At 43.8% G+C, this 25,470-nt stretch overlaps 22 non-coding genes across 22 annotated transcripts; 4 read left to right on the top strand and 18 right to left on the bottom strand.

Annotated features, from left to right (window-relative positions):
* The first annotated feature begins 395 nt into the window (after positions 1 to 395).
* Positions 396 to 510, top strand: LOC141290397 (U5 spliceosomal RNA). The gene has a single exon (XR_012340140.1). It is a non-coding gene; the product is annotated as a U5 spliceosomal RNA (small nuclear RNA).
* A 576-nt stretch (positions 511 to 1,086) lies between these two features.
* On the bottom strand, positions 1,087 to 1,168 carry trnas-aga (transfer RNA serine (anticodon AGA)). Its single transcript has one exon. It is a non-coding gene; the product is annotated as a tRNA-Ser (tRNA).
* Positions 1,169 to 1,687: 519 nt separating this feature from the next.
* Positions 1,688 to 1,769, bottom strand: trnas-uga (transfer RNA serine (anticodon UGA)). Its single transcript has one exon. It is a non-coding gene; the product is annotated as a tRNA-Ser (tRNA).
* Positions 1,770 to 2,607: 838 nt separating this feature from the next.
* Positions 2,608 to 2,722, top strand: LOC141291069 (U5 spliceosomal RNA). The gene has a single exon (XR_012340274.1). It is a non-coding gene; the product is annotated as a U5 spliceosomal RNA (small nuclear RNA).
* Positions 2,723 to 3,082: 360 nt separating this feature from the next.
* Positions 3,083 to 3,154, bottom strand: trnah-gug (transfer RNA histidin (anticodon GUG)). The gene has a single exon. It is a non-coding gene; the product is annotated as a tRNA-His (tRNA).
* Positions 3,155 to 3,654: 500 nt separating this feature from the next.
* trnan-auu (transfer RNA asparagine (anticodon AUU)) lies at positions 3,655 to 3,727 on the bottom strand. The gene has a single exon. It is a non-coding gene; the product is annotated as a tRNA-Asn (tRNA).
* Positions 3,728 to 6,719: 2,992 nt separating this feature from the next.
* trnak-cuu (transfer RNA lysine (anticodon CUU)) lies at positions 6,720 to 6,792 on the bottom strand. The gene has a single exon. It is a non-coding gene; the product is annotated as a tRNA-Lys (tRNA).
* Positions 6,793 to 8,102: 1,310 nt separating this feature from the next.
* Positions 8,103 to 8,318, bottom strand: LOC141348609 (small nucleolar RNA U3). The gene has a single exon (XR_012357522.1). It is a non-coding gene; the product is annotated as a small nucleolar RNA U3 (small nucleolar RNA).
* Positions 8,319 to 9,290: 972 nt separating this feature from the next.
* On the bottom strand, positions 9,291 to 9,431 carry LOC141284270 (U4 spliceosomal RNA). Its single transcript, XR_012338396.1, has one exon. It is a non-coding gene; the product is annotated as a U4 spliceosomal RNA (small nuclear RNA).
* A 492-nt stretch (positions 9,432 to 9,923) lies between these two features.
* Positions 9,924 to 10,005, top strand: trnas-gcu (transfer RNA serine (anticodon GCU)). Its single transcript has one exon. It is a non-coding gene; the product is annotated as a tRNA-Ser (tRNA).
* A 495-nt stretch (positions 10,006 to 10,500) lies between these two features.
* On the bottom strand, positions 10,501 to 10,640 carry LOC141285647 (U4 spliceosomal RNA). The gene has a single exon (XR_012338776.1). It is a non-coding gene; the product is annotated as a U4 spliceosomal RNA (small nuclear RNA).
* Positions 10,641 to 15,942: 5,302 nt separating this feature from the next.
* trnak-cuu (transfer RNA lysine (anticodon CUU)) lies at positions 15,943 to 16,015 on the bottom strand. The gene has a single exon. It is a non-coding gene; the product is annotated as a tRNA-Lys (tRNA).
* Positions 16,016 to 17,316: 1,301 nt separating this feature from the next.
* Positions 17,317 to 17,532, bottom strand: LOC141348617 (small nucleolar RNA U3). The gene has a single exon (XR_012357526.1). It is a non-coding gene; the product is annotated as a small nucleolar RNA U3 (small nucleolar RNA).
* A 972-nt stretch (positions 17,533 to 18,504) lies between these two features.
* On the bottom strand, positions 18,505 to 18,645 carry LOC141284265 (U4 spliceosomal RNA). Its single transcript, XR_012338395.1, has one exon. It is a non-coding gene; the product is annotated as a U4 spliceosomal RNA (small nuclear RNA).
* A 492-nt stretch (positions 18,646 to 19,137) lies between these two features.
* trnas-gcu (transfer RNA serine (anticodon GCU)) lies at positions 19,138 to 19,219 on the top strand. Its single transcript has one exon. It is a non-coding gene; the product is annotated as a tRNA-Ser (tRNA).
* A 495-nt stretch (positions 19,220 to 19,714) lies between these two features.
* Positions 19,715 to 19,852, bottom strand: LOC141286022 (U4 spliceosomal RNA). Its single transcript, XR_012339150.1, has one exon. It is a non-coding gene; the product is annotated as a U4 spliceosomal RNA (small nuclear RNA).
* Positions 19,853 to 20,438: 586 nt separating this feature from the next.
* On the bottom strand, positions 20,439 to 20,512 carry trnan-guu (transfer RNA asparagine (anticodon GUU)). Its single transcript has one exon. It is a non-coding gene; the product is annotated as a tRNA-Asn (tRNA).
* Positions 20,513 to 20,703: 191 nt separating this feature from the next.
* trnak-cuu (transfer RNA lysine (anticodon CUU)) lies at positions 20,704 to 20,776 on the bottom strand. Its single transcript has one exon. It is a non-coding gene; the product is annotated as a tRNA-Lys (tRNA).
* Positions 20,777 to 22,089: 1,313 nt separating this feature from the next.
* On the bottom strand, positions 22,090 to 22,305 carry LOC141348361 (small nucleolar RNA U3). Its single transcript, XR_012357481.1, has one exon. It is a non-coding gene; the product is annotated as a small nucleolar RNA U3 (small nucleolar RNA).
* Positions 22,306 to 23,277: 972 nt separating this feature from the next.
* Positions 23,278 to 23,418, bottom strand: LOC141284257 (U4 spliceosomal RNA). Its single transcript, XR_012338394.1, has one exon. It is a non-coding gene; the product is annotated as a U4 spliceosomal RNA (small nuclear RNA).
* Positions 23,419 to 24,487: 1,069 nt separating this feature from the next.
* LOC141285779 (U4 spliceosomal RNA) lies at positions 24,488 to 24,627 on the bottom strand. Its single transcript, XR_012338908.1, has one exon. It is a non-coding gene; the product is annotated as a U4 spliceosomal RNA (small nuclear RNA).
* Positions 24,628 to 25,213: 586 nt separating this feature from the next.
* Positions 25,214 to 25,287, bottom strand: trnan-guu (transfer RNA asparagine (anticodon GUU)). Its single transcript has one exon. It is a non-coding gene; the product is annotated as a tRNA-Asn (tRNA).
* Positions 25,288 to 25,470: the final 183 nt, after the last annotated feature.

Genomic DNA, 25,470 nt, shown 5'->3' with positions numbered 1-25,470 from the left:
TGCGCTTGCTGTTCTTCGCTCCCAGCACACGCGACTGCACCCAACTTGCCAAAACGAGCCCCTACTCCATGAAATAACAGATTGACCCGCCACGAGCTAAAGTCTCTCAATATCTTGAATGCTACACATTACAGTGGGTCATTATTTGGACCGCTTTATTTCATTTAATATTTTTTTTGGCCTCTAATACGGGGGCATGAAAAAAGAGATGACATTACCTTGATCGGGTTTGTGAATACTGGGTGAGGGAAGGGACTTTCATAACTTTTACTTCTCCCATTTGGAGTGAGGGGGGTGACGAAAATCATGTTGGCAGGTGTCGGCACCCTAGATTACCCTTGGTGAGCGTAGTGGTTTACCACAGTGAGCGCACAGGTCCAAGGGCATAGAGACACATCTCGAGTTTCTCGTCATCAGCGCATAAATCTTTCGCCTTTTACCAAAGATTTCCGTGGAGGGGAACCTTTGCGAGTGACCTGTATTTTTGGGGGCTCTGCTCACAGCAGAGCTACACTAGAGTGTCAAGAGCAGAGTCAATCTGGCCACCCGCCAGTGTGCAGTGGAACGAAGCACGCCTCGTCATGGTCTGTGTTTGCAGCCTTTGCGCTTCAAGCTTCGCAGCTTCAAATTTCTTTAGCCAGCATGGAAAGACAGCGCTCTCTCGTCCATGACGCGAGAAAAACTCTGGACGGGCTCAAACAAAGATGGCTTTTAGCTCTTTTGGCCCTATCAGTGACTCGTGCGCTTCGAGCCTTCTTTGTTGACCCCGAAAGCCAGCCTCTGCTGCCTGCGTTGTTGGTATAGTTTAACTGGCACCGCACCCGTGCGAAAAATGGAGGTGGCAGAAAGGAGCTCAGTGAACAAAAAGCCTGCCGTGACCCGGATTCGCTGCGGCCACAACGCAGAGTACTCTCCACTATACGATCACGGCGCCCCACTGGCTCACATCTGGTGGTGCCGGCCGTCCGAATTGAAAAAAAAAGGACTAGCGGCGCTTTTTATTACTGTGGAGAGAGGGCACACAAATCCGTGCTAGGGACACGGAAGAAAAGGGCCCGGCCACTTCTCCTCAGCACCGGCGAAGAGCGTAGTCGGCAGGATTCGAACCTGCGCGGGGAGACCCCAATGGATTTCTAGTCCATCGCCTTAACCACTCGGCCACGACTACGGCGGCCCCGACGTCCTCTGTCCCGTTGTCAACCTCAAAGTTGGCTGAAAAAACAATGAACTGGCTACCGCTTTACTGAAATCGCCTAGCATAAAACTCCTAAAGGGGAAAACAGCCCACCACAAGCAACGAAACATTCATGAAGGGGCAGCATAGCAAACACTCTATGTGAACTCTATCACATCTTTAAGCGTACGCCGCCACACGGCAGAGCTGGACCGGCACGACTGCAAGCTGAGGGCGACAACAAGAAGATGGCCCTTCGCCCGAACAGGGACAGGGACTTGAACCCTGGACCCTCAGATTAAAAGTCTGATGCTCTACGGACTGAGCTATCCAGGCTCTTGTGTGTTGTGCGCCCCTTACTTTTTATATAAGAACACTTTCTCCACAAGCCGCCCAGCAGAAGCTCACTTGCCACAGGAGCTACGGGACAAAGGCCGCACGCAATTACGTCAGAGAGAGCGAAGGCCAAACCACCGTCACTAAAAGCTAAAGGCAAAAGGGGGAATGCCCGACCGTAGTCGGCAGGGTTCGAACCTGCGCGGGGAGACCCCAATGGATTTCAAGTCCATCGCCTTAACCTCTCGGCCACGACTACGCCTGCATGTGGACCGCCTGCTCTCGTCTCGAGGCGGGCAGCACAGGATGCCGCCGAGCTTCAGGCGCAAAATCCAACTGAAGGGTGAGTTGGCAAAAAGAAGCTGGACGTCCCCGTCGCTCAACGACAAAGGGCTGCCATGACCCGGATTCGAGCATTCTTATCTGACCGCTTAAATCTGGCACCGAGCGCCTGCGTTGGTGGTATTGTGGTGAGCATAGCTGCCTTCCAAGAAGTTGACCCGGGTTCGATTCCCGGCCAACGCACAGTTTTTGGCTGCGGTTGACCTCGAAGCAGAACTCCTTCTGTGACCTCTGTCTGCACCAAAAGCTTTTGGATGAGTCGTTCAACAGCAGCAAAGAACTAGGTCTCCTCATTGGGGAATCTAACCCCGGTCTTCCACGTGACAGGGGGAGATACTGTCCACCATACTAACGAAGAGTTGCGCTTGCTGTTCTTCGCTCCCAGCACACGCGACTGCACCCAACTTGCCAAAACGAGCCCCTACTCCATGAAATACCAGATTGACCCGCCACGAGCTAAAGTCTCTCAATATCTTGAATGTTACACATTACAGTGGGTCATTATTTGGACCGCTTTATTTCATTTAATATTTTTTTTGGCCTCTAATACGGGGGCATGAAAAAAGAGATGACATTACCTTGATCGGGTTTGTGAATACTGGGTGAGGGAAGGGACTTTCATAACTTTTACTTCTCCCATTTGGAGTGAGGGGGGTGACGAAAATCATGTTGGCAGGTGTCGGCACCCTAGATTACCCTTGGTGAGCGTAGTGGTTTACCACAGTGAGCGCACAGGTCCAAGGGCATAGAGACACATCTCGAGTTTCTCGTCATCAGCGCATAAATCTTTCGCCTTTTATTAAAGATTTCCGTGGAGGGGAACCTTTGCGAGTGACCTGTATTTTTGGGGGCTCTGCTCACAGCAGAGCTACACTAGAGTGTCAAGAGCAGAGTCAATCTGGCCACCCGCCAGCGTGCAGTGGAACGAAGCGCGCCTCGTCGTGGTCTGTGTTTGCAGCCTTTGCGCTTCCAGCTTCGCAGCTTCAAATTTCTTTAGACAGCATGGAAAGACAGCGCTCTCTCATCCATGACGCGAGAAAAACTCTGGACGGGCTCAAACAAAGATGGCCTTTAGCTCTTTTGGCCCTATCAGTGACTCGTGCGCTTCGAGCCTTCTTTGTCGACCCCGAAAGCCAGCCTCTGCTGCCTGCGTTGTTGGTATAGTTTAACTGGCACCGCACCCGTACGAAAAATGGAGGTGGCAGAAAGGAGCTCAGTGAACAAAAAGCCTGCCGTGACCCGGATTCGAACCGGGGTTGCTGCGGCCACAACGCAGAGTACTCTCCACTATACGATCACGGCGCCCCACTGGCTCACATCTGGGGGTGCCGGCCGTCCGAATTGAAAAAAAAAGGACTAGCGGCGCTTTTTAGTACTGTGGAGAGAGGGCACACAAATCCGTGCTAGGGACACGGAAGAAAAGGGCCCGGCCACTTCTCCTCAGCACCGGCGAAGAGCGTAGTCGGCAGGATCCGAACCTGCGCGGGGAGACCCCAATGGATTTCTAGTCCATCGCCTTAACCACTCGACCACGACTACGGCGGCCCAGATGTCCTCTGTCCCGTTGTCAACCTCAAAGTTGGCTGAAAAAACAATGAACTGGCTACCGCTTTACTGAAATCGCCTAGCATAAAACTCCTAAAGGGGAAAACAGCCCACCACAAGCAACGAAACATTCATGAAGGGGCAGCATAGCAAACACTCTATGTGAACTCTATCACATCTTTAAGCGTACGCCGCCACACGGCAGAGCTGGACCGGCACGACTGCAAGCTGAGGGCGACAACAATAAGATGGCCCTTCGCCCGAACAAGGACTTGAACCCTGGACCCTCAGATTAATAGTCTGATGCTCTACCGACTGAGCTATCGAGGCTCTTGTGTTTTGTGCGCCTCTTACTTTTTATATAAGAACACTTTCTCCACAAGCCGCCCAGCAGAAGCTCACTTGCCACAGGAGCTACGGGACAAAGGCCGCACGCAATTACGTCAGAGAGAGCGAAGGCCAAAGGCCTTGGAAGGCCCACCCGCCGTCGCAAAAAGCTAAAGGCAAAAGGGGGAATGCCCGACCGTAGTCGGCAGGGTTCGAACCTGCGCGGGGAGACCCCAATGGATTTCGAGTCCATCGCCTTAACCTTTTTTTTTTTTTTTTTTTTTTTTTTTTTTTTTTATTGAAAAAATTCCATAATACAGTTATCAAGCATGTGTTTCACAGTAGAAATCTTAAAGACATAAATGATTAAACACGCATTAAAATACTTAACATTGTCAGCAATAAAGTAATAAATAATGCCTTAGAATTAAAAACTAATCATATATATGAATGAAAATACAAACAGTAAAGAACATCAAAAATACAAAACAATATTGCTTTCCACACAGATCGTTATTCACTCTCGGAAAGGAGTAACCCAGCTCGTCATCACGTGTTGCGAGACAAAACAGTACTTAAGAACAGAAACATTCTCCAAACTTTTTTAAAATTGCACATCTATTCCATTCTCATCTAAAGTTACACATACATCATTAGTAAAAACATTGTAAAAGAACCCCATTTGATCTTCTTGCTTAAAATAATAAAACAGGCATTGTACATATTTTTCGACTTTTCTTTTAAAAACATACCATAAATCCATTATCCATTTTTCCTTCTTTGCCACCACTCTCCTTTCCCATATAGCACTCTTAATTAACATTATCAAAAGGTTGATGACCATTTTGTTCTTGTTCTTTCTTTGTATTCCCAACATTAGAATCCTGCCCCAGTCCATCTCCTCTCCATCCTCCCCTTTCAACCTTAAAATCATTTTCTTACATTTCTCATTAAAATCATCCAATTTTATACAATGTAAAAACAGATGTAAAAATCCCTCCTCCTCCTCATTACACACTTTACATACAGCACTTGATTCCATACCAATTTTGTTTAAAATAACGTCAGTAAAAATCACTTTATGCCTAATTAAGAACTCTAAATTTTCCAGCTTTGTCTGTATCATTTTCCCTTTCATGTTTCCCCAAATATCACATTCCTTCACACCCTTGTACTTATCCATCCAGTAATTGTTGACCACTGGTTTTTTAAAGACCCCCTCTCTAAAAACACTATAAAAATCTTTCACCTGACATTTATTAAAATCAAATTGTTTTTCTCCCAATCCCACATATATTTCATTTTGTTGCTCTCCGTCCTCCTTATTTTCGATTCCCTCTATCCATTCTTTCGGTATCGATCTCTTGATCATTTCATATTTATTAGTTTCTTCCTGTCTGCTGTACTCCTCCTTTGCTTCCTCCATTGCGTCTATAACCACTTGTACGGGTAGAAATCCTTCTTTAACTTCATATAAAATGTCCCTCACTTTTAAAATTCCCGCCTCCCACCATTTCTTAAAAAACAACTGCCTCCCCTGATTTAAAATACTCTGATTTAAAAAAAGAGGCTGATTTAAAATGTTTTCCCTACCCCTCGGAATAAAATGCACACTTGATAAAAACTTTCCCCATGCTCCCAGCAGTTCCCTATAAAAATCCGGCATCCTCTCAGTCATCCATAATTTAGTCTTCATCCATAAAATATTCCTTCCCAGATTAAATTTACTGCCTTTATTTAAAAAGTACTCCATAGTTCCCTTCCATCCTGCTGTGTGTGATTTGTCTAAAAACTTTTTTACCAATTTTACCCTTAGTGCGTTCTTTCTATGTTCAATGTCAATTAATCCCATTCCTCCCTTCTCTCCCTCCCCTATTAAAGTATTGTGTGCTATTCTTGGGGGCTTCCCATTCCATAAAAACTCTGAAAAACATTTCTTCAGCCTCTTTTCCGCCCATAATGGCATTGGGTTTACATATAAAATGTACCATAATTTTGACACCATTAAAACATTAATAATTAAAACTTTCCCCTTCAAAGTCAGCGTTCTTAATTTCCAAAAAATCAATCTCCTTTCAATCCCCCCTATCACTTCCTCCCACATTGTTTCTCCTGCTTTTCGCTCATCCCGCCCCATATGTACCCCTAAAATCTTTATGTCCCTTGATTCCTTAAAATTAAAATGCTCTGTTAGAACCTGTGCCCCTCCAAACCTCATATACACTGTCTTCTCTTCATTCACTTTTGCCCCTGATCCTCTACAATAATTCTGTACAATCTCCATAGCTTTTATTACACTTTCCAGATCTTTTAACATTAGCGTTGTATCATCTGCATATTGAAAAATTTTACTCTCTTCTCCCTCCAACCGTATCCCTTTTACGCCTTTATCCTGCTCCATTGCCAGCCCTAGAGGCTCTGCTACCAAAGAGTATAGTAGGGCTGACAATGGGCATCCCTGTCTTATGGATCTTGTTAATTTAAAAGCTTGTGTTAAAAACCCATTGCACTTTATTTTTGTCATAGCTCCCTTGTATAAAATTTTCACCCATTTTATAAAATTCTCACCAAACCCAAACCCTTTTAAGATATCAAATAAAAACTGGTGTTCTACTCTGTCAAAAGCTTTTTCAAAATCCAAGCTTATAATAAAACCATTCATATTTTTTTCGTTAATATATCTTATTGCATCCTTTATACTTATAGTTGTGTCCGCTATATCCCTTCCCTTCACTCCATATACTTGGTTAGTCTTTATTATTTTCGGCATAACTTCTTTTAATCTGTTTGCTAAAATCTTTGATAATATTTTTAAATCTGTATTCAGCATAGTGATTGGTCTGAAATTTTTTAGGTCTGTTTTATCTCCCTTTTTCTTATAAATTATTCTCATTAACCCCATTCCCATTCTAGTGCTTAATTCCCCTTTACTAAAAACATCATCATAAACCTCCTTTAAAATGTCAATCAAAACCTCTTTAAAAGCCAACAGAGGTGCCCAACGTGGGGCTCGAACCCACGACCCTGAGATTAAGAGTCTCATGCTCTACCGACTGAGCTAGCCGGGCTGGTTGTGGCTTCCTTCACCGGGTCGGAGGCAGTTTTCATCGGCTCCCAAATGACACAGGCGAAACGGAGGCTCTCGCGTTGTGCGAGACTGTCGAGCCGTCCCGTGGGTAGGGCTTAGAGCAGGCTTAGAGTTTTCTTCTGTCAGTTTTGACCCAATGTGTTTTTGGGAAGCGCAGTTTGACCCAGCAGTGCAGGCCAACAACATGTTCTGTCTTGCCGCGTGAAGGCGGTTCAATGCTTTGGACAGCGTATGGTTGAGATGTGATTTTCCACCAATTTGGGGCACCTTTCTTATGGAAATCAAGGATAAATCTATATAAGGATAAGGATAAATCTTCTATTTTTCGGTGGTCTTTTGAGAACACTAGATTTATATGTCAATTCCAACATAACACCGACTGTTACGCAACAGTCCCGGGATCGTTAATAGTTACGCCTCCAACATTTGCATCGCCCAATCATCGGTAACGTCAGTACATCAGTAAAACAAGGCAAGCCACTGAAGGGACACGGTTAGCTTAATGCTAGCACTAGCCTGTTACATTGCAGTACAAAAGATATCACTTACCACATAAACAGAGAGATGACTGTGCTGATGATGGTGAATGATGGAGAAATAACTGCGCTGATGATGGCGAATGATTTACAGATCCAGAGTATCACCGAGAAGCAGCTGAACTTGTGTGGTAAGAAGAGCTCCCTCTGCATTATAACTTTACACAGAGCACATGGATCACAGTAATGAGACTAAAATGTCTGCGATTCAAAACGGCAGATTCAACAAACCACATATTAAAAGCGGCTAGAGCTCCTAATTAAATATATATTTTTTATCAATGTGCCAGCTATAGAGATGAGCAGCTCTGTGAAACAGCCAATTGGAGCAGAGCTCATTAATATTCATGAAGCTTCCAAAAAAGGCAATAACAGAGCATTTCATTCTAGGGACAAATCCTAGGGTTGTAAATGGTCCTGTAAAACCGTTTCTGGAGATTGTTTGCCCTTTCCTATGCCATATACCTTCTATGTAGATATCAAAGAACAAATTAAAATATTCTCTCAATGCATTTTATGGCAACTTTAAGTTGATAGAACCAGCTGACATCTTATCCTGACATTCTGAATCTCAAGGATGGTGACACCCACCACCAAAAATGTAAAAAAAAAAAAAAAAAAAAAAAAAAGTAGTTTCATCAGATATACACCGATTATGAGCTAAACAATTAATTACAAACAGAATCATATCCGATGTTCAATCGATCGCAACTACTCTGCAAGATTTTTAATCTGATATTTACAATTTTCAAAGACCACTCTGATCATACTCTCTTCTTCTATGCTGCATAAACGCCACACAGAACGTTCATCAATGGTGTGGAACATATGAAATAAACAACTACTCCACACCCGATTCACGCTCAGTAAAGAGTATCAAAGCTTATCATCGGAGTTTGGGAGACACTACACTTTTGAAACACATTTCCTAGTTAAAAACTATAGAAATGATCCCTGAAAGTATAATCTTGACCTCCATTTTGCAAAACCAGCTTAGGCGACTTCTGACACTTTGAGTCTCAGAGATGGTGACAACCTAACAACAGAGATGAGAAAAGTTACATCTGAAACATCATTAGAGTCCTAAAATTTTTTTTGTAATTTTAGTCGGATGCAGTTTTCATCGGCCCCCAAATTACACAGGCGAAACTGAGGCTCTCGCGTTGTGCGAGACTGTCAACCCGTCCCGTGGGTAGGGCTTAAAGCAGGCTTAGAGATTTCTTCTGTCAGTTTTGACCCAATCTGTTTTTGGGAAGCGCAGTTTGACCCAGCAGTGCGGGCCAACAACATGTTCTGTTTTGCCGCGTGAAGGCGGTTCAATGCTTTGGACAGCGTATGGTTGAGTTGTGATTTTCCACCAATTTGGGGCACCTTTCTTATGGAAATCAAGGATGATTTCAAGGGAAATGGCAAACTGGTGTAGCGTTTGGCTAATAAGCTAAAGCTACAAAGGATGTACCGGTGCCCCGTCGTCCGAGCAGAATCCACATTCGGCCGTAATCGGAGGTTACTACTAACGTTCGATTGTGTCTCATAGGGAGTTTGGCGCAGGGCCTCAGTGGAAAACAGGCCCTCGGCGGCTGAAAGAAAAGACGAAGAATGCATCCACATGCACATGAATCAGGAGTGTTAAATAAAGAAACCCCGCAACATGACGAGGTGGTCCAGTGGTTAAGGCGGTGGAAGGCTAATACATTGTGCTCGACACGCATTGGAAGCTTTAGCGCCACTGAGAGCCCACCGGACCAGACAGGACCAACCTGTTTACGATGGGTAACGGTGATCTGTAATTGCGCTGCAGTTTAACGATACCTGTCTTGAGAACATATTGACAAAACAACAAGCCTTCTGGCTCTGGCGCTCTATCATCAGTAGACAGCTTTTTGGCGAGGAAAAAAAAACCTAAACGAAACAAGGCTATATTTCTCAACAAAACTCTAAGCCTCCAGAGAGGCTAGCAAAAATTGCCAAAGCTAACTGTATTTCAAGTCATCCTGGCGGGGTATTGGGTAAAGTTTTCAACCAGCAATGATCGCGCCTCGGATAAACCTCATAGGCTACAATATTGCCTCTGCGAAAGAATGCCAGCGACGGTCGTGACCTTTTCGTGCACCTACGTGGATGTGAACCGACAAGGTGGCAGCAAGCTTTAAACATGACGCACAAACAGTCTCCTGGCATGGGTTGCTGCACCGTGATTCCACGGAATAGATTAGAGGTGTGTAAAAGACGGCTCATTCACTATTCCCTCTGTGCTCAAAACAGCCTGCTGAAAGCACGGCAGCAGCAGCTGAAAAGGTCCGCAGCATGGCCTGTCTCGGTCAGCAAGGGGACGGGGTGGCCGAGTGGTTAAAGCGATGGACTGCTAATCCATTGTGCTCTGTGCAATGGTTGGAATCCCATTCTTGTCGTTCGGTTCCTTCAGCACTGGACCTTAATCCAGGTCCTGGGGACCCCATGCTAAACTTTTTGTGTGTCCTCCTTATCTAACACACTCAGTTCAGTTCTTAGAGTTCTCTACTAATGAACTGATGATCTGAATCAGGAGTGCTAAATAAAAAATGCCAAGTAAAATGACGAGGTGGCCGAGTGGTTAAGGCGATGGACTGCTAATCCATTGTGCTCTGCACGCGTGGGTTCGAATCCCATCCTCGTCGTTCGGCTCCTTTAGCAGTAGTCCTGGGGACCCCACTCTGCACTTTTTGAGTGTCCTCCTTATCTGACACACTCAGTTCAGTTCACTGAGTGCTCTACTAATGAGCTGATGGTCTGAATCGGGAGTGTTAAATAAAAGGACCACGGAAAGTGACGAGGTGGTCGAGTGGTTAAGGCGATACAAGGCTAATCCGTTGTGCTGGGCACACCTTGGTTTGTGTGGGTTTGAATCCCATCCTCTTCATTTGATGATTTAGCACCACTGAGAGCCCACCGGAACAGACAGGCCCAACCTGTTTACGATGGGTAGCGGTGAGCTGTAATTGTGCTGTACTTTAATGATACCTGCAGCGAAGTCTTGAGAGCATATTGACAAAACAACAAATCTTCTGGCTCCGGCACGCTATGATCTGTAGACACCTCTTTGACGAGGACCAACAACCAGCCACTCCAACAAAAGGAAACAAAATGAAGCAAAAATGTCTTTTTCAAGAAGCGTCCAGAGAGACCGGCAAAAACTGTCGAAGCTGACTGTATTTCAAATCATCCCGATGGGATATCGGGGAAAGTTTTCAACCAGCAATGATCACACCTCAGATAAACCACACAAGCTACAACACTGCCTCTGCGATAGAATACCGGTGACGGTCGTGACCTTTTCGTGCACCTACGTGGATGTGAACCGACAAGGTGGTAGCAAGCTGGATGAGCCCCAGAGACAGATCATCAGTGAAGACCTCTTCACCTAGACGGCCATCGACGCAAGACTGTGAAAACCAGATCCTCTCCAATCTGACACTGTGGCAACATGGAACTTTTGCATCTACATTAATATTAGTCTGTTTCTTCTTATTCTGAGGTCACCGTAGCCGCCAGATCCATTCTGTATTCCGATCAGATGGTCACTGCAGTCCCCCGGATCCAGTCCGTACCAAGAGCAGATGGTGGATCAGCACCTTCAGCCGAATGTCAGCGGATACCATGTCAACTAGATGAGCCCTAGAGACAAATCATCAGTAAAGAATGAATCCACATGCCACAGCAAACTCGAGCTGGTGAAAATGTTCATCAAACACCCGCCGCTGACTTCTTTTAAAACAAGCCAGCTTATTGAAGGTGCACAGGATAAACGCCCTGAGAAAGCTGTGCCTCGCAACCCTAAGAACGGCATAGGCGTTAGTGGACACCTGACGCGCGTGCGTGCAAAACACCGGCATTTCACACGTCCCTGGGTGGGCTCGAACCACCAACCTTTCGGTTAACAGCCGAACGCGCTAACCGATTGCGCCAAAGCTGGGGAACAATAGTCTGTTAAGGGGGGGGAAGAAAAGGAAGGAGGAGGAAGAAGGGGGAAAAAGAGAAAAAGAAAGAAAAAAGAGAGAAAAAAGGAAAAAAATGAGGAGAAAAGAAATGAAAGGAAATTTTATCTCTTTGTCCTTCAAAGCAATGTTTTTGGAGTGTATATTTACAATAAATTATCTGAAAAAAAATGTTTTCTCTATTTTTCTGTACATTTATACGGGAGTAAGGATGATCACAAGCTTTCCAGTTCATATTACACTGTTGCCATACATTGAAGTGTTTACTGAATGATTTATTTATCAGTAATTATCACATAAATGATGTCCAAATGGATGAAATAATTTCTGAAATGACAAATTAATACTTTATTAGATTTATATTACCGATTATTGATATTTTATTCACAGTTCTGAGTTTTTGCACTTTTAGTTTAAATATATTTCTGCTGTAGCTATGTTCTAAAACTTATAGTACAAAAAATAGTCAATTTATTTATGAAATAATCCCCAAATTTATCAACATTTTTAAAAGGGCCTATAACCGTTTAATGATACTGTAACAGAGACATACAAAAAGAGTTATTTAATCATGACCAAACTTTTATTTTTCAATCAGTCATAGCCAATTATTCATTAGTCTTTTTTTTTTTACATTTTTATTCTTATAGTTATGTTGCATGTGCAGAACACCGTATAATACCTCTTAATAATACTTTCTATTGTCCATGACTCCTGTGCATTCTTTGCAAGTGCAAAAGAACAGAAAACAGATCTATACATATAAATAAAACCATCTAATGTCCATGGCTCTTGTGCATTAATTGCAAGTGAAAAGAACAGAAAGCACAGACCAATACACATAAATAAAATTTTAAAATGACAATGGCTCTTGTTTGCCTTTGTGAGTCCAAAAAAAAAAAAACCCAGAAAGCACAGAACAATACAAATGAATAAAACTTTAAAATATTAATTACTACTGTGCATTCTTTGCAAGTGCAAAAGAACAGAAAATAAAACTATACTTTTAAATAAAACTTTCAAATGTCCATGGCACTTGTGCCTTCATTGCAAGTGCATAAAGAACAGAAAGCACAAAACAATACACATAAATAAAACTTTATCCCCTTTCTTTTTTGGACTCTTATGGATGGCACAGAGCTTGAAATGGTCTCTATCAGCAACTGAGCAAGTGGGGCAGTGGTGGTGAATGTATGCCTCTTCACGCTCTCCACCCCTGGAGTGAACCTGTGTCCAGCCTGCTCTGGTGTCTGACAGCAAACATCACTCTCTTCTTATCGTAATCCAGCAGGTTCTGCCAACTATATTGCTCACCTAAGGCGAGAGAGCATATAATACATGGCAAATGAGAAAACAAAACAAGTGGTAGTGTTAACATATGACAGGTCAAGAAGAGAAAGTAGAGAAACTGACCTGCTGGTTGGTGAGAGCCAAAGATGGCTGATTCCTGAGCTCCACAAGGCTGTCCACTTTGTCCAGCACACCAGCACTATCCAAAGCCTGGGAGAAAAAATATAAAGAAAAAAAAAAAAACAGAAATGAACAACATTATGAGTACAGTGAAGTGGAACAAAATAAACAAACATATAAATATATATTTTCCTAGAAATGTAACAATATTACATGAAACACAATTACATACATGCATACAACAAGATATTTACATACCACAGACTCGTCAGGAGATGCTGAGGCACCTGGCGTGAAGGAGGCATCAGGCTGAGTGGAGGACAGAGAGAAGCTTGGGTCATCAGTAAGACTCGTCACAGTAATGTCAAGTGTTTGGTCCTCCCTGAAGCCCTCGTCTTCTTCATCCTCACCTTCATCCACATCCTCCAGCATGTTCTCTGTCTCTTCTGAGTCAGGGTCCACTACCAGGGGCTGTCCAGTCTGACTCAGGAAGTAGTCAACACCAAGCAGTTCTCCTATAAAAAACCAAAACAAAATTTAATAAAAGGATACACAAATACAGGATCAGTCAAAAGTTTGGACACATCACTATTTTTAATGTTTTTTGAAAGAAGTGCCTTATGCTCATCGATCCTGCATTTATTTGATAAAAATAAAGAAAACATCAGTAATATTGTAAAATGTCATTACAGTTTAAATTTATAGTTCCATAAACTTTAAATTCAAATTATTTCTGTCATCAACGCTGAATATTTAGCTATCATTTTAGAATTTAATTTATGACCAATGTTGGACACAGTTGTGCTGCTTAATGTATTTTTTTATGTAATCTGTGATACTTTTTTTAGGATTCATTGAAGAATAAAAAGTTCAATAAAGAACAGCATTAGAAATAAAATAGAAAATCTTCTTTAACGATATACAGGACTGTTCAAAAGAGAAATTAATGCTGTTCTTTTAACTTTTTATTCATCAATGAATTCTGCAAAACGTATCACAGTTTTCATTAAAAAATAACAAAATAAATACAAATATGCAGTACAAATTATATTGCTGTTTTTTCTGTATTTTTGATCAAATAAATGCAGGCTGAATGAGCAAAAGACACTTCTTTCAAAAACATTAAACACAGTCACGTGTAAAAATGTTTGACAAATAATGTACACATTCATATTCTACAATGAGATACAGGTAACTTTACCTTCTGATAGAGCTTGTTCCACTTCTGCTGCCGTGGTGCTGGTCTGTTGCCTCCAGACGGACAAACCCCAGAGCTTCCAAAAGTCCTCAACCTGGCCATCCACTCGCCATCACCCATGGCCTTGTGGCTCTTTGGCTTAGTGCTCATCTAAATATAATAGGGAAATAGTAGTTAGTAATGTGCATTTTGCAGGTATTGGACAACTACACAAATGTTTTTAATTTTTTTATAATGATACAACGATATATATTCAAGCTGACTAAATAATGGCACCCATTACAACAATTAAACATTATTTTATTGCTAACAAAGCAAAACAAGGTTAAACATTTAAAGGTGTTACACTACAGTCATACATATAAAGATTTGAATATGAAATTACTACATGCAGTTACGAGAGGGATAAGATTATTGTTTTGTTTGGTTTACAGTTAGTTGCATCCAATTATGCATAATTTACTGTTATTACTATAGTAACTACATATAGCATGTATTAATGACAATGTAAAATAAAGTACATTGTTAGTTAAAAGCTGTGGTTATACATATGATAATCAATCTGAGAAAAAAACAAAAACAAAAAAAACAAAGAACATAGTAAGTACACTTTACTTAAAGCATGGTTAATTTTTGTAAGGGATGTCTATATAACATTGCATTTTCATTTAAATTATTATTTGTAGCACTTGCATCTGTGTTTATATAAATAGTAATCCATCTGCAAACACAAAACTTGATTACTACATTCACACAGCAAAATCACATTAAATGTTAATTAGAAATGACAATGTCTACAACTAAACATATTTTTTAAATCCAAATCAAACTTTAAATAGAATAGATGTGTTTAATATGCAAAATTACAGGCAAATGGTGTTTTATATGTAAGATTATAGTCAAATCATGGAAACAAAACATGATTACTACACTTTCACTATAGTAAAAGCATGGTAAATGACTTTTTTTTTTCATTCATATTTTTATTTATAGTAAGACTGTGTTTACACTTAAAGAACGAGTAAACTGAGTTTAATAAGTACGATTACAGGCACAATTGTGTTAAATATGTGAGATTATAGGCAAGTAATGAAAAGAAAACATGATTACTACACTTTCACTATAGTAAAGCCATGGTAAATGACGACAAACACAAGCACGTTTTTTGTTGTTGCTGTTCATTCAGATTTTCCTTTATAGTAAGACTGTGTTCATACAGTTGTAATCGATCAGCCAAAAACACAACATGGTTACTACGCTTTTACTATAGTAAAAACAAGGTAAATTGTCATAAGGGATGACTGCACTTACAGCTGAAACGCGTTTTTCCCCCATTTAAATCGAATTTAAGAACGAGTAAATTGACTTTAGAAAGTTAGATTACATTTAAACGGTGTTTCATTATGGGCAATTCGCGAGTCAAAAGTTTGTGAACGCCAAACACGGATGAATGACGGACGAAAACGTAACGAGTTACCAATTGAGAACATTGTAAACAGAGAGGAAGAAAGTAGAAAACATGTATTACTTACTTTGAAAAGTTATCCTATATTCCGTTCGTCTGATTTTTGAACCTGACTTAGAATGAAACTAAGCATGGTGAGTGGCTCTCAACAATGGAGCTCGAGCGACGCGATTGGCTCCCGTCCATTCTCACAATGGACGGCGAGCGACGCGATTGGCTCCCGTCCATTCTCACAATGGATGGCGAGCGACGCGATTGGCTCTCGTCCATTCTGACAATGGACGGCGAGATCGGCGATTGGACGAGGAGACGGCCGTGGAAACAGACGATCCTGCTCCAGGTAGCGCCACAGAGACAGCCGTTGTGTGTCTGCTGCCGCCGGATCACGGTTGTAAAAGCAAGGGTTAGGGTTAGGGATAAGAATCGCACGTACTAACAGGCTGTTTTGAAAGATGTTTCCGGAGCTCGCAAAATCCACTTAGCCTGTGCGGCGAATGGGCACGCTGGAGCCCGCCACCCTGTTGGGAAGAAAGAGAGCCAACAGAGGCGCCCAACGTGGGGCTCGAACCCACGACCCTGAGATTAAGAGTCTCATGCTCTACCGACTGAGCTAGCCGGGCTGGTTGTGGCTTCCTTCACCGGGTCGGAGGCAGTTTTCATCGGCTCCCAAATGACACAGGCGAAACGGAGGCTCTCGCGTTGTGCGAGACTGTCGAGCCGTCCCGTGGGTAGGGCTTAGAGCAGGCTTAGAGTTTTCTTCTGTCAGTTTTGACCCAATGTGTTTTTGGGAAGCGCAGTTTGACCCAGCAGTGCAGGCCAACAACATGTTCTGTCTTGCCGCGTGAAGGCGGTTCAATGCTTTGGACAGCGTATGGTTGAGATGTGATTTTCCACCAATTTGGGGCACCTTTCTTATGGAAATCAAGGATAAATCTATATAAGGATAAGGATAAATCTTCTATTTTTCGGTGGTCTTTTGAGAACACTAGATTTATATGTCAATTCCAACATAACACCGACTGTTACGCAACAGTCCCGGGATCGTTAATAGTTACGCCTCCAACATTTGCATCGCCCAATCATCGGTAACGTCAGTACATCAGTAAAACAAGGCAAGCCACTGAAGGGACACGGTTAGCTTAATGCTAGCACTAGCCTGTTACATTGCAGTACAAAAGATATCACTTACCACATAAACAGAGAGATGACTGTGCTGATGATGGTGAATGATGGAGAAATAACTGCGCTGATGATGGCGAATGATTTACAGATCCAGAGTATCACCGAGAAGCAGCTGAACTTGTGTGGTAAGAAGAGCTCCCTCTGCATTATAACTTTACACAGAGCACATGGATCACAGTAATGAGACTAAAATGTCTGCGATTCAAAACGGCAGATTCAACAAACCACATATTAAAAGCGGCTAGAGCTCCTAATTAAATATATATTTTTTATCAATGTGCCAGCTATAGAGATGAGCAGCTCTGTGAAACAGCCAATTGGAGCAGAGCTCATTAATATTCATGAAGCTTCCAAAAAAGGCAATAACAGAGCATTTCATTCTAGGGACAAATCCTAGGGTTGTAAATGGTCCTGTAAAACCGTTTCTGGAGATTGTTTGCCCTTTCCTATGCCATATACCTTCTATGTAGACATCAAAGAACAAATTAAAATATTCTCTCAATGCATTTTATGGCAACTTTAAGTTGATAGAACCAGCTGACATCTTATCCTGACATTCTGAATCTCAAGGATGGTGACACCCACCACCAAAAATGTAAAAAAAAAAAAAAAAAAGTAGTTTCATCAGATATACACCAATTATGAGCTAAACAATTAATTACAAACAGAATCATATCCGATGTTCAATCGATCGCAACTACTCACAAGATTTTTAATCTGATATTTACAATTTTCAAAGACCACTCTGATCATACTCTCTTCTTCTATGCTGCATAAACGCCACACAGAATGTTCATCAATGGTGTTGAACATATGAAATAAACAACTACTCCACACCCGATTCACGCTCAGTAAAGAGTATCAAAGCTCATCATCGTAGTTTGGGAGACACTACACTTTTGAAACACATTTCCTAGTTAAAAACTATAGAAATGATCCCTGAAAGTATAATCTTGACCTCCATTTTGCAAAACCAGCTTAGGCGACTTCTGACACTTTGAGTCTCAGAGATGGTGACAACCTAACAACAGAGATGAGAAAAGTTACATCTGAAACATCATTAGAGTCCTAAAAATTTTTTTGTAATTTTAGTCGGATGCAGTTTTCATCGGCCCCCAAATTACACAGGCGAAACTGAGGCTCTCGCGTTGTGCGAGACTGTCAACCCGTCCCGTGGGTAGGGCTTAAAGCAGGCTTAGAGATTTCTTCTGTCAGTTTTGACCCAATCTGTTTTTGGGAAGCGCAGTTTGACCCAGCAGTGCGGGCCAACAACATGTTCTGTTTTGCCGCGTGAAGGCGGTTCAATGCTTTGGACAGCGTATGGTTGAGTTGTGATTTTCCACCAATTTGGGGCACCTTTCTTATGGAAATCAAGGATGATTTCAAGGGAAATGGCAAACTGGTGTAGCGTTTGGCTAATAAGCTAAAGCTACAAAGGATGTACCGGTGCCCCGTCGTCCGAGCAGAATCCACATTCGGCCGTAATCGGAGGTTACTACTAACGTTCGATTGTGTCTCATAGGGAGTTTGGCGCAGGGCCTCAGTGGAAAACAGGCCCTCGGCGGCTGAAAGAAAAGACGAAGAATGCATCCACATGCACATGAATCAGGAGTGTTAAATAAAGAAACCCCGCAAGATGACGAGGTGGTCCAGTGGTTAAGGCGGTGGAAGGCTAATACATTGTGCTCGACACGCATTGGAAGCTATAGCGCCACTGAGAGCCCACCGGACCAGACAGGACCAACCTGTTTACGATGGGTAACGGTGATCTGTAATTGCGCTGCAGTTTAACGATACCTGTCTTGAGAACATATTGACAAAACAACAAGCCTTCTGGCTCTGGCGCTCTATCATCAGTAGACAGCTTTTTGGCGAGGAAAAAAAAACCTAAACGAAACAAGGCTATATTTCTCAACAAAACTCTAAGCCTCCAGAGAGGCTAGCAAAAATTGCCAAAGCTAACTGTATTTCAAGTCATCCTGGCGGGGTATTGGGTAAAGTTTTCAACCAGCAATGATCGCGCCTCGGATAAACCTCATAGGCTACAATATTGCCTCTGCGAAAGAATGCCAGCGACGGTCGTGACCTTTTCGTGCACCTACGTGGATGTGAACCGACAAGGTGGCAGCAAGCTTTAAACATGACGCACAAACAGTCTCCTGGCACGGGTTGCTGCACCGTGTTTCCACGGAACAGATTAGAGGTGTGTAAAAGACGGCTCATTCACTATTCCCTCTGTGCTCAAAACAGCCTGCTGAAAGCACGGCAGCAGCAGCTGAAAAGGTCCGCAGCATGGCCTGTCTCGGTCAGCAAGGGGACGGGGTGGCCGAGTGGTTAAAGCGATGGACTGCTAATCCATTGTGCTCTGTGCAATGGTTGGAATCCCATTCTTGTCGTTCGGTTCCTTCAGCACTGGACCTTAATCCAGGTCCTGGGGACCCCATGCTAAACTTTTTGTGTGTCCTCCTTATCTAACACACTCAGTTCAGTTCTTAGAGTTCTCTACTAATGAAATGATGATCTGAATCAGGAGTGCTAAATAAAACATGCCACGTAAAATGACGAGGTGGCCGAGTGGTTAAGGCGATGGACTGCTAATCCATTGTGCTCTGCACGCGTGGGTTCGAATCCCATCCTCGTCGTTCGGCTCCGTTAGCAGTAGTCCTGGGGACCCCACTCTGCACTTTTTGAGTGTCCTCCTTATCTGACACACTCAGTTCAGTTCACTGAGTGCTCTACTAATGAGCTGATGGTCTGAATCGGGAGTGTTAAATAAAAGGACCACGGAAAGTGACGAGGTGGTCGAGTGGTTAAGGCGATGCAAGGCTAATCCGTTGTGCTGGGCACACCTTGGTTTGTGTGGGTTTGAATCCCATCCTCTTCATTTGATGATTTAGCACCACTGAGAGCCCACCGGAACAGACAGGCCCAACCTGTTTACGATGGGTAGCGGTGAGCTGTAATTGTGCTGTACTTTAATGATACCTGCAGCGAAGTCTTGAGAGCATATTGACAAAACAACAAATCTTCTGGCTCCGGCACGCTATGATCTGTAGACACCTCTTTGACGAGGACCAACAACCAGCCACTCCAACAAAAGGAAACAAAACGAAGCAAAACTGTCTTTTTCAAGAAGCGTCCAGAGAGACCGGCAAAAACTGTCGAAGCTGACTGTATTTCAAATCATCCCGATGGGATATCGGGGAAAGTTTTCAACCAGCAATGATCACACCTCAGATAAACCACACAAGCTACAACTGCCTCTGCGATAGAATACCGGTGACGGTCGTGACCTTTTCGTGCACCTACGTGGATGTGAACCGACAAGGTGGTAGCAAGCTGGATGAGCCCCAGAGACAGATCATCAGTGAAGACCTCTTCACCTAGACGGCCATCGACGCAAGACTGTGAAAACCAGATCCTCTCCAATCTGACACTGTGGCAACATGGAACTTTTGCATCTACATTAATATTAGTCTGTTTCTTCTTATTCTGAGGTCACCGTAGCCGCCAGATCCATTCTGTATTCCGATCAGATGGTCACTGCAGTCCCCCGGATCCAGTCCGTACCAAGAGCAGATGGTGGATCAGCACCTTCAGCCGAATGTCAGCGGATACCATGTCAACTAGATGAGCCCTAGAGACAAATCATCAGTAAAGAATGAATCCACATGCCACAGCAAACTCGAGCTGGTGAAAATGTTCATCAAACACCCGCCGCTGACTTCTTTTAAAACAAGCCAGCTTATTGAAGGTGCACAGGATAAACGCCCTGAGAAAGCTGTGCCTCGCAACCCTAAGAACGGCATAGGCGTTAGTGGACACCTGACGCGCGTGCGTGCAAAACACCGGCATTTCACACGTCCCTGGGTGGGCTCGAACCACCAACCTTTCGGTTAACAGCCGAACGCGCTAACCGATTGCGCCACAGAGACAGCCGTTGTGTGTCTGCTGCCGCCGGATCACGGTTGTAAAAGCAAGGGTTAGGGTTAGGGATTACAATCGCACGTACTAACAGGCTGTTTTGAAAGATGTTTCCGGAGCTCGCAAAATCCACTTAGCCTGTGCGGCGAATGGGCACGCTGGAGCCCGCCACCCTGTTGGGAAGAAAGAGAGCCAACAGAGGTGCCCAACGTGGGGCTCGAACCCACGACCCTGAGATTAAGAGTCTCATGCTCTACCGACTGAGCTAGCCGGGCTGGTTGTGGCTTCCTTCACCGGGTCGGAGGCAGTTTTCATCGGCTCCCAAATGACACAGGCGAAACGGAGGCTCTCGCGTTGTGCGAGACTGTCGAGCCGTCCCGTGGGTAGGGCTTAGAGCAGGCTTAGAGTTTTCTTCTGTCAGTTTTGACCCAATGTGTTTTTGGGAAGCGCAGTTTGACCCAGCAGTGCAGGCCAACAACATGTTCTGTCTTGCCGCGTGAAGGCGGTTCAATGCTTTGGACAGCGTATGGTTGAGATGTGATTTTCCACCAATTTGGGGCACCTTTCTTATGGAAATCAAGGATAAATCTATATAAGGATAAGGATAAATCTTCTATTTTTCGGTGGTCTTTTGAGAACACTAGATTTATATGTCAATTCCAACATAACACCGACTGTTACGCAACAGTCCCGGGATCGTTAATAGTTACGCCTCCAACATTTGCATCGCCCAATCATCGGTAACGTCAGTACATCAGTAAAACAAGGCAAGCCACTGAAGGGACACGGTTAGCTTAATGCTAGCACTAGCCTGTTACATTGCAGTACAAAAGATATCACTTACCACATAAACAGAGAGATGACTGTGCTGATGATGGTGAATGATGGAGAAATAACTGCGCTGATGATGGCGAATGATTTACAGATCCAGAGTATCACCGAGAAGCAGCTGAACTTGTGTGGTAAGAAGAGCTCCCTCTGCATTATAACTTTACACAGAGCACATGGATCACAGTAATGAGACTAAAATGTCTGCGATTCAAAACGGCAGATTCAACAAACCACATATTAAAAGCGGCTAGAGCTCCTAATTAAATATATATTTTTTATCAATGTGCCAGCTATAGAGATGAGCAGCTCTGTGAAACAGCCAATTGGAGAAGAGCTCATTAATATTCATGAAGCTTCCAAAAAAGGCAATAACAGAGCATTTCATTCTAGGGACAAATCCTAGGGTTGTAAATGGTCCTGTAAAACCGTTTCTGGAGATTGTTTGCCCTTTCCTATGCCATATACCTTCTATGTGGATATCAAAGAACAAATTAAAATATTCTCTCAATGCATTTTATGGCAACTTTAAGTTGATAGAACCAGCTGACATCTTATCCTGACATTCTGAATCTCAAGGATGGTGACACCCACCACCAAAAATGTAAAAAAAAAAAAAAAAAAAAAAAAAAAAAAGTAGTTTCATCAGATATACACCAATTATGAGCTAAACAATTAATTACAAACAGAATCATATCCGATGTTCAATCGATCGCAACTACTCACAAGATTTTTAATCTGATATTTACAATTTTCAAAGACCACTCTGATCATACTCTCTTCTTCTATGCTGCATAAACGCCACACAGAACGTTCATCAATGGTGTGGAACATATGAAATAAACAACTACTCCACACCCGATTCACGCTCAGTAAAGAGTATCAAAGCTCATCATCGTAGTTTGGGAGACACTACACTTTTGAAACACATTTCCTAGTTAAAAACTATAGAAATGATCCCTGAAAGTATAATCTTGACCTCCATTTTGCAAAACCAGCTTAGGCGACTTCTGACACTTTGAGTCTCAGAGATGGTGACAACCTAACAACAGAGATGAGAAAAGTTACATCTGAAACATCATTAGAGTCCTAAAAAATTTTTTGTAATTTTAGTCGGATGCAGTTTTCATCGGCCCCCAAATTACACAGGCGAAACTGAGGCTCTCGCGTTGTGCGAGACTGTCAACCCGTCCCGTGGGTAGGGCTTAAAGCAGGCTTAGAGATTTCTTCTGTCAGTTTTGACCCAATCTGTTTTTGGGAAGCGCAGTTTGACCCAGCAGTGCGGGCCAACAACATGTTCTGTTTTGCCGCGTGAAGGCGGTTCAATGCTTTGGACAGCGTATGGTTGAGTTGTGATTTTCCACCAATTTGGGGCACCTTTCTTATGGAAATCAAGGATGATTTCAAGGGAAAAGGCAAACTGGTGTAGCGTTTGGCTAATAAGCTAAAGCTACAAAGGATGTACCGGTGCCCCGTCGTCCGAGCAGAATCCACATTCGGCCGTAATCGGAGGTTACTACTAACGTTCGATTGTGTCTCATAGGGAGTTTGGCGCAGGGCCTCAGTGGAAAACAGGCCCTCGGCGGCTGAAAGAAAAGACGAAGAATGCATCCACATGCACATGAATCAGGAGTGTTAAATAAAGAAACCCCGCAAGATGACGAGGTGGTCCAGTGGTTAAGGCGGTGGAAGGCTAATACATTGTGCTCGACACGCATTGGAAGCTTTAGCGCCACTGAGAGCCCACCGGACCAGACAGGACCAACCTGTTTACGATGGGTAACGGTGATCTGTAATTGCGCTGCAGTTTAACGATACCTGTCTTGAGAACATATTGACAAAACAACAAGCCTTCTGGCTCTGGCGCTCTATCATCAGTAGACAGCTTTTTGGCGAGGAAAAAAAAACCTAAACGAAACAAGGCTATATTTCTCAACAAAACTCTAAGCCTCCAGAGAGGCTAGCAAAAATTGCCAAAGCTAACTGTATTTCAAGTCATCCTGGCGGGGTATTGGGTAAAGTTTTCAACCAGCAATGATCGCGCCTCGGATAAACCTCATAGGCTACAATATTGCCTCTGCGAAAGAATGCCAGCGACGGTCGTGACCTTTTCGTGCACCTACGTGGATGTGAACCGACAAGGTGGCAGCAAGCTTTAAACATGACGCACAAACAGTCTCCTGGCACGGGTTGCTGCACCGTGTTTCCACGGAACAGATTAGAGGTGTGTAAAAGACGGCTCATTCACTATTCCCTCTGTGCTCAAAACAGCCTGCTGAAAGCACGGCAGCAGCAGCTGAAAAGGTCCGCAGCATGGCCTGTCTCGGTCAGCAAGGGGACGGGGTGGCCGAGTGGTTAAAGCGATGGACTGCTAATCCATTGTGCTCTGTGCAATGGTTGGAATCCCATTCTTGTCGTTCGGTTCCTTCAGCACTGGACCTTAATCCAGGTCCTGGGGACCCCATGCTAAACTTTTTGTGTGTCCTCCTTATCTAACACACTCAGTTCAGTTCTTAGAGTTCTCTACTAATGAACTGATGATCTGAATCAGGAGTGCTAAATAAAAAATGCCACGTAAAATGACGAGGTGGCTGAGTGGTTAAGGCGATGGACTGCTAATCCATTGTGCTCTGCACGCGTGGGTTCGAATCCCATCCTCGTCGTTCGGCTCCGTTAGCAGTAGTCCTGGGGACCCCACTCTGCACTTTTTGAGTGTCCTCCTTATCTGACACACTCAGTTCAGTTCACTGAGTGCTCTACTAATGAGCTGATGGTCTGAATCGGGAGTGTTAAATAAAAGGACCACGGAAAGTGACGAGGTGGTCGAGTGGTTAAGGCGATGCAAGGCTAATCCGTTGTGCTGGGCACACCTTGGTTTGTGTGGGTTTGAATCCCATCCTCTTCATTTGATGATTTAGCACCACTGAGAGCCCACCGGAACAGACAGGCCCAACCTGTTTACGATGGGTAGCGGTGAGCTGTAATTGTGCTGTACTTTAATGATACCTGCAGCGAAGTCTTGAGAGCATATTGACAAAACAACAAATCTTCTGGCTCCGGCACGCTATGATCTGTAGACACCTCTTTGACGAGGACCAACAACCAGCCACTCCAACAAAAGGAAACAAAACGAAGCAAAACTGTCTTTTTCAAGAAGCGTCCAGAGAGACCGGCAAAAACTGTCGACGCTGACTGTATTTCAAATCATCCCGATGGGATATCGGGGAAAGTTTTCAACCAGCAATGATCACACCTCAGATAAACCACACAAGCTACAACACTGCCTCTGCGATAGAATACCGGTGACGGTCGTGACCTTTTCGTGCACCTACGTGGATGTGAACCGACAAGGTGGTAGCAAGCTGGATGAGCCCCAGAGACAGATCATCAGTGAAGACCTCTTCACCTAGACGGCCATCGACGCAAGACTGTGAAAACCAGATCCTCTCCAATCTGACACTGTGGCAACATGGAACTTTTGCATCTACATTAATATTAGTCTGTTTCTTCTTATTCTGAGGTCACCGTAGCCGCCAGATCCATTCTGTATTCCGATCAGATGGTCACTGCAGTCCCCCGGATCCAGTCCGTACCAAGAGCAGATGGTGGATCAGCACCTTCAGCCGAATGTCAGCGGATACCATGTCAACTAGATGAGCCCTAGAGACAAATCATCAGTAAAGAATGAATCCACATGCCACAGCAAACTCGAGCTGGTGAAAATGTTCATCAAACACCCGCCGCTGACTTCTTTTAAAACAAGCCAGCTTATTGAAGGTGCACAGGATAAACGCCCTGAGAAAGCTGTGCCTCGCAACCCTAAGAACGGCATAGGCGTTAGTGGACACCTGACGCGCGTGCGTGCAAAACACCGGCATTTCACACGTCCCTGGGTGGGCTCGAACCACCAACCTTTCGGTTAACAGCCGAACGCGCTAACCGATTGCGCCACAGAGACAGCCGTTGTGTGTCTGCTGCCGCCGGATCACGGTTGTAAAAGCAAGGGTTAGGGTTAGGGATTAGAATCGCACGTACTAACAGGCTGTTTTGAAAGATGTTTCCGGAGCTCGCAAAATCCACTTAGCCTGTGCGGCGAATGGGCACGCTGGAGCCCGCCACCCTGTTGGGAAGAAAGAGAGCC

This window comes from Garra rufa, chromosome 1 (assembly GCF_049309525.1).
Source record: "Garra rufa chromosome 1, GarRuf1.0, whole genome shotgun sequence".
Classification (NCBI taxonomy): Eukaryota; Metazoa; Chordata; class Actinopteri; order Cypriniformes; family Cyprinidae; genus Garra; species Garra rufa.
The sequence above is the reverse complement of the archived record's forward strand: the minus strand, read 5'-3'. Positions and strand labels throughout refer to the sequence as shown.